Below are 13,351 nucleotides of genomic sequence, written 5' to 3'. Positions count from 1 at the left end.
CAAATGGCATAGCTATAGCTTCAAAAATTCTCTTCTACAAATCTATCCAAATGAGGGTTAACGAGTGGCAAAAGCATTCAATTAATACTTTCATACAAGATTAAATTAATTCATATTTGTGAAGCCATCCATACAGATACTGTGGAATGACCCCCTAACAGTGTGGAAGAGACATATGCTGCAGTTAACTGATGGTCTCAGTTAGGGTGCGAACGTGTGAGACACACCTTTTTTGCACTTATGTACATAGTCCATGAAAGCAATCTTGGAGCTTTTTTTTTTTTTTTTTTTTTTTAATATAAGAAGTCTGTGATAATAGTGGAAAATTAGTAAGAGAGTTCTTTCTAAGGCTTTGAGAAGAAGGGAGTTTTTTGCTACAAGACTTAGGCATGATCTTGCTTTGCTGTTACGGAGGCTTTCCAGTTGGCTACACTCACCCACCGTAAGAGAAGACCGGTTACAGGTAACAGGCCCACTGTAGCTAACAGCACTGAACAAAAGTTAAGGTGCTTCATCTTTCAGCAAGACCGCTAGCAGAGATGGTTTCATTTTCAAATTAATCCTCACTGCAAACACACACACACACACACACACACACACACACACACACAGCAGGTTACACACACACACACACACACAGCAGGTTTCTGGTTGAGGTTTTCTTTTTTCACTAGTTGCCAAAACCGAATTGGCAACCACTAAAAGATGTGATTTAACAGTTACGTATGACCAGCCCGGAGCATTTCATTCCCTTCAATAGAGGGAAGAAGGCTCCTGGCACAATTTTAAAAATGGCTCTATTCACTTTATACCTGTTCAGCGGAAGCTGTTTTCGGCCTTGCCTTGACCAGATGAGACAGTGCTTCACTGTGTCGCTTCAGCCTCCCACTGTTTCGACTCACCAGAAGAGACTGCCACAATCTTGGGTACATCGGAGCCAGAAAGGACTGTTTCAGTCACACCATCTCTGCCAGTTTCAGCTCCCAGGTCACCAATAGCTCACCGTGTATCTTCTTGTTGCCTCCAGGCAACGAGGCCTGGGGAAGGTCGAGGTTGGCAAGGTGTGAGGGTGTGAGGTTCGATCACCGCAGGGACTTGAGTCCTTCCACCCTGAGCCCTGTCGCCCTCCCCCTCGGGGTGGAGGGAATCGGTCTCAGCATCGCTGCGCATGTTGCTGCTTCTCACTCGCAGAGACGGGAAAATAAGCCAAAGCCAGAAAGCAGTTTAAGCCTTACAGTTGTCCAATAGCTCAGGGCTAGTTGGTTAGAAATTCCTTTATTTTTTCTCCCCTTCAAACCACAGTCACTTCGAATCAGCCGTACAGCTAACAGCCGCACCGTCTGACCGGCATTTCCAAGGAATGACCTAAACTGGGGACGCGCGTTCATTCTGCAGTTAGGGACTCCGACTTTCACCTTCTCGCCGACCTATCCTCCCAGCTTAACCCATGTTCTTGTGTTGAAATTTCTTTGCGAATCTATAAGCCACGCAAATGTATTTTCATAAGGTCGATAGAAATATAGTGAGATTTTAAGTCTGGAAGAATCAACTATAAAATAGTAAGAATGAATCTAAGAAGCATCACAAAAGATAACCAATTAATGGGTGGCATGACAGCCCCTGGGTCACACTCTTTGGAGCTTAAACACAATGCTGCGTTTTAAGGAAGTAAAATAAGAGACTGAAAAGACCTCTCTTATTAAGCCCCAGAAAGAATTTAGTTTGACTAATCCATACAGTTTCCAGCCTCTCTACTTGTTTTGCATGGAAGAGAACCACACATCAATACTCCAAAGCAGGATGATTCCAGAGGAATTTTATCTTTAAATAGAACCCATCCTCAATTATAGTAAACTTAAAAGGGGAAAAAAAATGTATCACTGTGAAATAACTCACAGCTACATCATATTTGATTTTTTAAAAAACAAAAACCTTCTGTAATAAGACCTCAAAGTAACCCAACTTTAAGCACTGCTCTTTTCTCCCCAGACACACAACCTAAGGATTTATCTGTCATAAAACTGCATGATTCGAAAGCTTTATTTCTGTATGCAGATGCTACTTGTTAATGATGGAAACCAAATTGTTGTATTGCTATGTCTTTTGTGTCTAGCAGTTGAGAGAATTATGTGACCAATGATATAGTTGGATTGTGGGGTTGCCCTTTGCAAAATAAATTTCTTTGATTATTGTTGCTGCTTTAATTATTAGAAAATGAACCATTTGTTACATGCCCCCAAATTATAAGTTTTGTAAAAATTGGAAAGAAAGTTGCTCCTAAATTGACTCTTTTTTAACTTTATGCATTCACACAACAACAATCCGGTGTAATGTAGAAAATGGAAGCACATATTTTGGGCAGAAAAACGCCAATTAAAAATACTTATGAAAAATTATTATCCCTGTGCAACAATTATAGATTTAAATAATCATAATATTTAACAAATATAAACTGTTCTCATAATTTTTTGCCTCAAAAATGCAATAGCTCATTCCCTCAACTGCTATCAGTAGGGCAGATGCTTTGATTTTTTTTTGGTTTTCTTCCAAGTTATTGTGCTGTACTGCTTGTTCGTGTTTAGAAGTGTGCATTATGCAGTTCATTTTAGTACGCTGTTTCTATGTTGTTTTTGTTCTTTTAATAAAATGTGTAAATTTCGGGGTTATGTCTTTTTTATGAATCCATATTCACATTAAGAATTCACTTAAAAGCTATTTGTCTTCTAGTATATTCAAATATTTTGTAATTCTATAAAATTTAAATTTGTGATTTGGTTCAATACTATAGTTCTTACATAGAATAAATTTATTTCCAATGTATACCTTCAGTATTTCGAATTATATAGATAATCCATCCATTGTATTAGATGTATTATTCCTATAAAATTGATGTCACTGACACAAGAAAGATACACTTGTGTTTTAGCAAAAGAACACTAAAAATTTTGCGAGAATGCCTATTGGTTTCTATTGTGCCTCAGAAACTCTGAGGCATCGTCTAAGATATCTTATTCGGAGTTTATATTTTCCTGTTACTCATTTCTATCCTGCATCTTCAGTGTAACATAGGAGACCAGTGTCATTCATTTCATTCTTCTCGAGATTGGCACCAATGGTTTCATATCAACGGGACGCATGAATTTTTCCATTAAGATATCTTCTCTCACTTAAAATTGGTTATCTCCCACACATGGCACAAGGATGAAAGCATGATCGTTTCCTGTTCTCTACTGAAAGCCAAGTGTAGCTTGGTAATACTTTATTCTGTCAGATTTCCTCATAATGAAAAGCATTAATCAGGAACTTCTTGTTGCCACCTCCAGTAGTCGGGCTGATAGAAAACTAAGGTGAAGAGACTTTGGATGAGAGGCTGTGGCCGAGTAAAGTATTATCCACGTGTCTGTAACCGAAAAGGGCCAGGAAGGAGGTCGGATCCTTGTCCAGTATCAGCTGAATCAGACAGAGCTACTGGCTCCCCTGACCCTCGCGCCCGCTTTACCATTTCTCAGTGTGGCTGACACTGTGGCGTTTCTTGACAAGCCGACTTTGGGCCCTTGGATGTGTTGTATACATTTCTGTGACTGATCATTTCTAGCACTAAGAGCGGTTCAGTATAAAACATTTACGAGAGGTCTTGGGCCTCTAAAGAATTCAGCTGATGTCTCTTTGAAGCTGCTGAATGACAGAACAGAGTTCAGGGCAGGCATTTTCAGCCGCCGTCGTGACGGGCTTTCTCTTGGCCAGAGGCAAGTGGACCCATGGGCAAAACCGGATGTTAGCCAAAGTTGACCTTGGCACTGTTCGGCCTTTTCCCTTTGAGCCCCTCCCCTTCTCATACCCTCAAGGTGGCCTCTGGCTTTCTGGAAGCCCCATGGTAGCAACCGATCAGACCTGCTTCCCCCGGTAGATGATGGGCGAGAGTGGATTTTTTTTTTTTTTTCCTCCAGAACTTTCCTGTTGGACATCTCAGGCTGTGAAGAGCAGTTCATAGAGCTCTTAAGTGACAAATCACTACAGTGTTAGAGACTGGCCGGGCTGCGAGTTTTACTGAAGCTCGAATCTGGGCACTTGAACCACAGCATTTAACGAGCAGCCAAATTCCTATGGGTGGGTGGTACCATCATTTGCCACCTTGAGAAGGCCAAAGAAAGACTCGAGATTCTGTCATTGTCAGGAAAGTTCTGATAGCACATCCAACCAAAAACCCTGACTATATAGTGAGCATCCCCAAATCCCAGAGACTTGAATCCACCCCAGGGCAGCCTCTGCAGGAAAGAGCGTGACAGAGTGATGGGCCTGACAAACAGTGACATTTCTGGAGTGGCCTCATACTTGCTAATATTCAGCACACAGATGCATGTACTCTTGAGTTTTTAATGTGACTCTTTCCTGTACCAGAAGCGCCCGAAAACTGAGCCCTCCTGGATTTTCCTTTTAGTGCCTGGACTTCCATCTCTCCCTTTGGCAGGAGGACAGTGGGAGCCCAGACAATAAAAGCCAAGAACGCCAGTGATGCAAAGGGCAGCCACCCAGACAGAAGGGTGAGGCTTGTGAGAGCATCAGGAGATCTGATTCCTGTCCTTTCAAATAGTTGCCCCCAATCAAAAGCACAGCATCCCAAAGTGGCTGTGGCAAGTGGCATTAAGAAGGACGTTCTGGGCTGGGCGGCCTGGCACTTCTGTATTGTGCATGTAAACGGAGTGCCCTGCAGAGGCAGGCGGGACACCCAGAGCAGAACTGATGGCTACAAGAAAAATCGGAGGTTTTCCAGATGAGAGGGAGGGAGGTTTCACCCCATGAGTGAGTCGGTGCACCGCATGCACGCACCAGTGCAGAGAGAGAAACTGGTCAAAAATCATCGAGTAGCTGGATGCATAGCAGCAAGCAGTAGCAACAGCACCTGTTAAAACAGCCAGCCTGTTCGCGAGCAGCTGGACTTGCGAATGCAGAACGAACCCGAGTCTCTGCAGTCAGCACGCTTCTAGAGACCTTATGGCTCCAGCAAATGATAGTCAACCCATCAAGGATCAGTGTCGTTCTCAGGAGGGTGGGGGAAGAGTCGAGTCAGGACTGGGACTTTGCCTTTAGCCTTCCCGACCTGACGAGTCGAACAATTCTTTGCTGGGCAAATTGGCAGTTAAGAGAGAATCATATCTGTGTTAATTATACATATATATATATAGTAAGTGGTTATTGATGTGCCTTTGTTAACTATTTAATAAATGTATCTGTAGTTCATTCCAATGTCTCGGTTCTTCTCTGTTGCTATGTACAAAGTCCCCAGTTAGATCCATGTATGAGGTGTTATATTAGGAAAAGCTGAACTCGCTTGAATCCAGGCAACCGGTGGTCACAGTCTGGGGCTTCTGGTAGGGGCTGCTTGAAATGATGCACTTGAACTAGCAGCCAGACCTCACTTTGGCTGGTGTACAGGCCCTCACTGGGGATCAAACAAATGTTTATCATAACCTGAGCACCAGCCAGTGGTAGAGGCCGCTGTAATGAGCAACTCCTTTCTCCTGACCCAAGTCATCAGAGAGGGTCTAGATCCTGAAGATGCATCGCCAGAGCCACTGGGATGAGATTGTGGGGCCAGAGGAGCACCCGAGCCATTGAGGAAAAATGGCCAAGGAGTGTCACACATGCGGCCACACCCACTATTGTCCTCTACTCTTCACATCCTGGGGAACTGTCCCTGTGGTAAAAAATCAAAATTTACAGGCGTTCCCGTTGTGGTGCAGTAAAAATGAATCCGACTAGTATCTGACGATGTGGGTTCAATTCCTGGCCTCACTCAGTGGGTCAGGGATCTGGCAGTGCTGTGAGCTGTGGTGTAGGTCAAAGATGCGGCTCTGATTTAACCCCTAGCCTGGGAACTTCCAAATTCCATGGGTGCGGCTCTAACAAGAAAAAAAGAGCCCTTAAATAGTATTTTTTTTTTTATTATTGTGTCCACCTGCTATGACACTGGACCCTCCTCCCTTCCAATCCACCTGCCACATTACTGCCAGAGTCATTTTTCTAAGGTCGAACCTGTCTCCATCTCCCGAAAATGCCTCCTTAGGCCTCCACAGCTTCAGCTCTCCCCCTGCCTTCTGTAACCTGTACACTCCAGACAAACCACACCCCTGCTGGGGAAATTTTAAAAGTGAGATTTTCCCAACCCCAAAACCCTCTCCACAAAGACAGTCATGAAAGAAAACATTTTTTTCTTTTTACAGATGCATCTGCAGCATATGGAAGTTCCTGGGCCAAGGGTGGAAACAGAGCTGCCGCTGGCGCCTGTGCCACAGCCATCGCAACACCAGATCCTCAACACACTGAGCGAGGCCAGCAATCGAACCATCATCCTCACAGAGACTCCGTAGGGCTCTTAACCCACTGAGCCACAATGGGAACGCCTATTTGTATTACCGAATAAACATTTAAAGGGAGTGGGAAGAGCATCAGAGGCAACCCGGTAAGGCGATCGCAGAGGCAGAAAGGTGTTTTCAAGAGAAGCCAGAAATGAACAACAGACAGTAAAGATAAACTAGTTAGTCCTGAAGTAAGAGGGCTTGACAGCACCTGTTGTCATTCAGAGTTCGTCCTAACCCGATCATCCATTGGGTTGACTTCATCCATAGGAGAAACAAACCTATCGGATTCCTACCACAAGAGATAGTTTTGCACATTGGAGGAAGGTGCCCAGAGAAGTCAGGCGCCTCAGCTCTTGTAGGAACTAAGAGATGGGGCTCTAGCTCCCTTGAGGTTGGCATCTTCAAGCCATGGCTCCCTGGTCCCTGAGGAAACATTCTCGCTGTGAGACTATTGGGAGGCTTATTGGGCCACTAAAAAGATCTACATACATTTGAAAGGGACAAAGAAATTTGGAAAGACATGACGGGAGTCGGGGAGACGTCTCTTCCCTTGTTTTCAACAAAGAGAATGAAGCATCTCATTCTGAGTCGGTATCTGCTCTTACCCCACCCACCGTTCCCCACATGCACCCCCTCGGTGCCCATGTCTCTGTGTGATTTTCCTCCCTCTTTGGAACCCCTTCCCCTCTTCTTCCTCCTCTTCTTTGCACTCATTCATCCGAGCTATACATCAACGCTCACCTCTTCCTTGAGGTCTGCTCTGGCCTTACCAGATACCACTGAGAAGCAGCTACTCTAAATGGTCCCCAAATTACGGTTTTTCAACTGGACAACGGCCATCAGCCACCTGATCATGAGTGTAAACATCCAAAACATAACCATTGCATACCCACGCTTTCATTCTGTTTTTTCTCCTTTAGCACAGCATTCAAGAAATGACAGGCGATATTCCGCATATTATTATAAAATAAGCTTTGCCCGAGATGATTTGGCCCAACTGCAAGCTAATGTAAGTGTTCTGGGCACAGAGACCGTGGGCGAGGCTAAGCCTGGATACTCAGTTTTTTGACTTAGGAATGTTTTCAATTTACGATGGGTGTACGGGGGTGTAACGCCATCATAACTCGAAGGAGGTCATCTCAAAGCTCAGCAGCCACCTCCCCTAAAGCGCTTCTAGCATAGTCTTCCTCCTCCATGAAGCCGAGTGTCTCAAGGGCAGTAACCAGGTCTGGTTGATCCAGTTATGATCAACTATGATGTCTCATCCAGTAGCCACGCAAATGCACGACAGAAGATTTTTGGAAAAATAATCAACTAAGAAAGCAAGACACTGTCTTTTTTTAAAGTATAATTTACAACGTTGTGTCAGTTGCTACTTACAACAAAGTGACCCAGTCGTACATGTATATACATTCATTCCCTTTCTCAAACTATCTTCCATCAAGGCCTATCCCAAGAGATTGGATGTAGTTCCCAGGGCTGTACAGTAGGACCTCATTGTTATTGTAAAGAAGAAAACACAATTTACATAACAAGGATTTATGCAATGGTGCTGGGAAATTTCACAAATGCCAATTGCAGGAAGAACAATTGGTGCTCAGGGAATTGGGAAGTTTTCAGGGAGCTCATTTCTCCTCTCTCTCTCTGTCTCTGTCTCTCTGTGTCTGTCTGTCTTTCTCCTCCAGTCTCCTGCTTCTCTCTGCAAACCAGCTTTCTCTACTTTTGTATCAGCACTTGGGTGATTATCAGGGCTACTCCCAGAACATCGCCTTATCTAAGAGTCTGTGTCTATGCTAGCCTGCACCAGAAGGAAGGTTTGTAAAACATGATTATGGGGGCCCATTTAAGAGTCTGATTCAGTAGCTATGGGATGAGGTATGAGACTGTGCATTTCTAACCAGTTCTCAAATGATTCTGAGAACCTGGGGACACCATTTGAGAATGAGTGATCTATTTGCCCTTCCAGCTTGGTGCCCCACAAACAGTTGACTAAATCATGGGGCACCCAATGCCTGATTCTCAGATCATTTGATTAATGAGTCCAATATTTATCCCTCTTACATTCAGCTGCGGACAAAGTTGAGGGGCACATGGTATGTCCAAAAGTTTGCTTTTGGAGACTGTGAGCTGGGAAACATTACAAAGAAGGTGGACCTCTAGTATAGTCATTCCCATAAGAATTTCTCTCTCTTTTTTTTTTTGTTATTTCCCCAATACAATTTTTTTTTCTACTGTACAGCATGGTGACCCAGTTACACATACTTGTATACATTCTTTTTTCTCCCATTATCATGCTCCGTCATAAGTGACTGGACATAGTTCCCAGTGCTAGACAGCAGGACATTCCCCTAAGAATTTCCACACTGAACTGGATTCTTGGTCTCTGCAGCTCAGTCCTGCAGAGCCAGTAGAGCCAATAAGAACCTAATGACTATTGGGCATCTCCAGCCAGTCCTCTCGTAGTAAAGCAAATCTTTACATCCAGCCCTAAACGCATAATCTCCCCTCTCAAATACGTTGCAGCTCCATCTGGGGGTCCAGGCGAGAAACCAGGGGATCACCTCTGACCCCGCCTCCACCACTGTCTATTTTTATCAATCCTGTCAGTTCTCCCTCCTAGTTGTTTTCATGCCACGTATGATGTACTGTGGACGAAAGATTAGGAAGCTCTGATCTAAAACACACGTTTCGCCATGTAACTCCTCTGCTTAAAACCCTCGAAGGACGCCCCATAGCGCTCAGGAGAAAGCATAAACACACAACAGCCTACAACATCTGGCGGGATCCAGCCCGTTCACCTCTCTAGCCTCATCTCTTGCCGCTGCCTACGATGGACTTGGCACTCCGACAGCAGGTAAATGCTTGGAGGTTCCAGCCCATGCCCTGCTGTTTCATGCCCACTGAGAGCCATCGCTCGTCAGTTCCGTTTTGCCTGGAGTGTACATCCTCCCCCTTCTTGCCTGGCTAGCATCCTTTGAGACACTAAGTACCATATACCCCGGGAACACTTTCATGTCTGCCTGTCGCCTCCATTAAGGTACCCCCTCTTTGAAACTCTCATAATACCATCATTTGCAGTTGCAGAGAATGATCACTGGCATTAGAATATTGTCTGCTTCTCCCACTAAGTTGGGAGTTTCTGGGGTCTGTGTCTTACCTATTGCTATATTTCTAGCACCTAACATAGTGATTTTAACAAGTCGTATCACACAACACCCCAAACCCAAGTAATTCAATTCAAAAATGGACAAAAGGGAGTTCCCACAGTGGCACATCAGGATCAGCAGCGTTTCTGCTGTACCAGGACACAGGTTGGATCCCCAACCCAGCACAGTGGGTTAAAGGTTGCTGCACCTGTGGCATAGGTTGCAACTACCGTTTGGATCTGATCCCTGGCCCGGGAACTCCATATGCCACAAGGCAGCCAAAAAAGAAAAAAAAAATGGACAAAGGAAGGACTTGAACAGAATTTCTCCAAAGAAGATATACAAATGACCAATAAACACATGAAAAGATCATCTTAGAGAAATGCAAATCAAAACTACAATGAGATACCACTTCGCACTCACTAAGATGGCTATGTAGATATAGATCTAGATATTTGTATTTTTTATGGCCACACCCAGGGCACATGGAAGTTCCCAGGCCAGGGACTGAATCTGAGCGGATCCTTTAACCCACTGCGCCAGGCCAGGGATTAAACCTGTGCCTCCTCAGCAGCCCAAACTGCTGCTGTTGGATTTTTAACCTACTGTGCCACAGCGGGAACTCTAAGATGGCTATGTTTTTAAAAGTGGAAAATAACTAGTGAGGCTGAGGATGCAGCGAGGTTGGAACCCTTCTGCATTGCTGGTATAGCCATTTTGGAAAGCAGTTTGGCAATGTCTCAAACAATTCAAACATAGAAATACCATATAAATCAGCAACTCGACGCCTGGGTCTAAACCCCAGAAGAATTGAAAGCAGGGACTCAGATATTTGCATACCAATGTTCATAGCAACATTATTGCAATGCTCAAAAGGTGAAAGCAATCCAATTATCCATCAACAGATGGGTAAATAAAATGTACATATGTTCAATGGAATGCTTCCTTTAATGGTCATTAAAAGGAAGGAAATTCTGACACATGCAACATGGCTGAACCTTAGGGACATTATGCTAAGTGAAGTAAGTCAGACACAAAAGGCAAATATTGTATGATTCCACTTGGGTTTTAGAATAGGCAAATGCATAGAGACAAAAAGTAAAATCTAGGTTACCGGGGGTAGAGGAGCGGGGAATGGGGACTTGTTCAGTGGGTACAGGGTTTCTAATTGGGGTGGTAGAAAATTCTGGAGCTGGAGGGTGGTGATGACTGCACAACATTATGAATATATTTCACCGAAATGTACAACAAATTTGTTAAAATGGTAAATTTTATGACATAAATAATATATATAACCACAATTTTTAAAAAGTAGTATCCTATGTTGAATGAACAGATCATAGAATGGCCCTTTTGTCTTCTCTGGGCTTTTTAAAAAAATTTTTAGGGCCGCGCCCACAGGCCAGGGGTCCAATCAGAGCTACAGCTGCCAGCCTACACCACAGCCACAGCAACTCGGGATCTGAGCCACGTCTACAACCTACACCACAGCTCATGGCAACACCGGATCTTTAACCCACCAAGCAAGGTCAGGGATCAAACCCACATCCTCATGGATACTAATCAGGTCCTTAAACCACTAAGCCGCAATGGGAACTCCTCTGAAAGCTTTAGAGTTGAGATTTATCACTGATTGCTTAGCTGCATTTCATTCAATTAACCTTTTTTTTTTTTTTTTTTGCTACTTCTCCTATGGGGAATCAAAAGAAATTGCTCAGACTTGAAATCTGTTGTAAAGACCTCACATACTAAGAGAGGAGAAAATAGAGTCAAGTCTCATGTTACAGCAGGCACTCAAAAGTTAGTCAAATCAGTGCAGCAGCTATGAAAATACTCTACAAAATCAGTATAAGAAATTTCTGTATTTCAGTTTAAATTTAACCTCCTTTGAGCCCCCAGTCGATGGACTGGGAGAGAACTCACAAGTCCCCCGCCCCTCCCCTCCGCCTCCCCCTAGATGCTCATTCAAGGACCTTGAGGGTTTTGTGCAGTCATAAACATTCAGAGAGCCCTTCTGGTCCTTTGTTCATACTGGTCACCGCCAATATGCTCTCGCTCTCTCTCTCTCTCTCTTTTTTTTTTTTTTTTTGGTGTTTCTGTCTTTTTTAGGGCTGCACCCGCAGCATGTGGAGGTTCCCAGGCTAGGGGTCGAATCGGAGCTGTAGCCACCGGCCTACACCACAGCCACAGCAATGCAGGATCCGAGCCACATCTGCGACCTACACCACAGTTCACGGCAACGCTGGATCCTCCACCCACTGAGCGAGGCCGGGGATCGAACCCACAACCTCATGGTTCCTAGTTGGATTCGTCAACCACTGAGCCATGACGGGAACTCCATGCCAATATGCTCTTAATCCAAGCTTGCACTTTCTTTAAAAGCAGATGATTTGATTGAAAGCAGGGACTCAGATATTTGTACACCTATATACATGGCAGTATTATTCCAACAGCCAAAATGTGGAAGCAAAGCAAGTATCTGTCAGCGGATGAGTGGATAAGCAACATGCGGTATATGCATGCGACGGAATGTTACTCAGCCTTAGAAAAGCAGGAAATACTGACACATGCCTCAACATGCATGAATTTTCAGGCGGGTGCATTAAGCAGAATAAACCAGTCCCCAAAGGACACATACTCTGTGATTCTACTTATAGGTGGTACTCAGAATAGTCAATCTCATGGAAATAGAAAACAGAATGGTGAGTGCAAGGGACTGGGAGTTTTTGCAGAATGCGTACAGAGTTTGGGATTTGGAAGATGAAAAGAGTTTCTGGAAGTGAATGCTGGTGATAGTTTCACAACAATATGAACAAAACGAAGTGCCATTGAGCCGTACACTTAAAAACGGTTAAGATGGTAGATTTTTTTTCCCCAACATGACTGGGATGTGATTGACATTAAATGCATAAGTTTAAAGTGTACAGTGTGATGACCTGATACCCGTATATGTTGCTAAATGTTTACCACAATAAGGTCAATTAAGGCATCCTTTGCCTCATATAACTTCCATTTTGTTGTTGTTATGGTGAGAACATTAAAGCTCTACCATCACAGCCACTTTCAAGTATACAGTGTAGAATTAGCTACAGTCACTATGCTGTACATTAAATCCCCAGAACCTATTCTTCTTATACCAGAAAGTTGGTGCCTTTTGACCAACCTCTCTCAATTTTTCCCACCCCTGAGCTCCTGGCAACCACCGTCGATTCTCCCTTTCTATGAGTTCAAGGTCTTTAGATTCCATGTGGAAGCGAGATCATACAGCACCTTTTTCTGGCGGTCTTATTTCATTTGGCATAACCCTCAAGATCCGTCCATGGTGTTACAAAGGGGGAGGATTTCCTTCTTTTTTATGGCTGAATAATATTTCATTATATATAATGGAATATATATAATATGTTGGTATAGATATAATACATATTATATATAATGTATACATATATATGATCGCCTTTTCTTTATTCACCTTAATATGGAAAATTCTATGTTGTATGTATCTTTCCACAATTCAAAAAAAAAAAAAAATGAAGCAGATGACACTGCTACTTCCATTCTAAGCCTGGACCCAAGAATCCCACTTGTAAGACTGGGAGCCACAGTTCCTAGAGCTCATCCCCTTTCACTGTCTCACCCAGTCATTTCCTGCTGAGGTTCTGCCACATCTGCCAGAGCACCGAGAGGGTACGAAATAGGGTACAAAACAGCTACTGCTAATTGAACACCCTTCCTTCTGTCTGATCTTCTAGGTCTCCCAAGACGTTTTCCAAGCCTCTCTCCCATTTCACCTGCTCTGTCTCTCCATCTCCAAGACTGGACTTCTACTCCTTCTCTCTTTGGTACTAC

This window comes from Phacochoerus africanus, chromosome X, assembly GCF_016906955.1.
Source record: "Phacochoerus africanus isolate WHEZ1 chromosome X, ROS_Pafr_v1, whole genome shotgun sequence".
Lineage (NCBI taxonomy): Eukaryota > Metazoa > Chordata > Mammalia > Artiodactyla > Suidae > Phacochoerus > Phacochoerus africanus.
The sequence above is the reverse complement of the archived record's forward strand: the minus strand, read 5'-3'. Positions refer to the sequence as shown.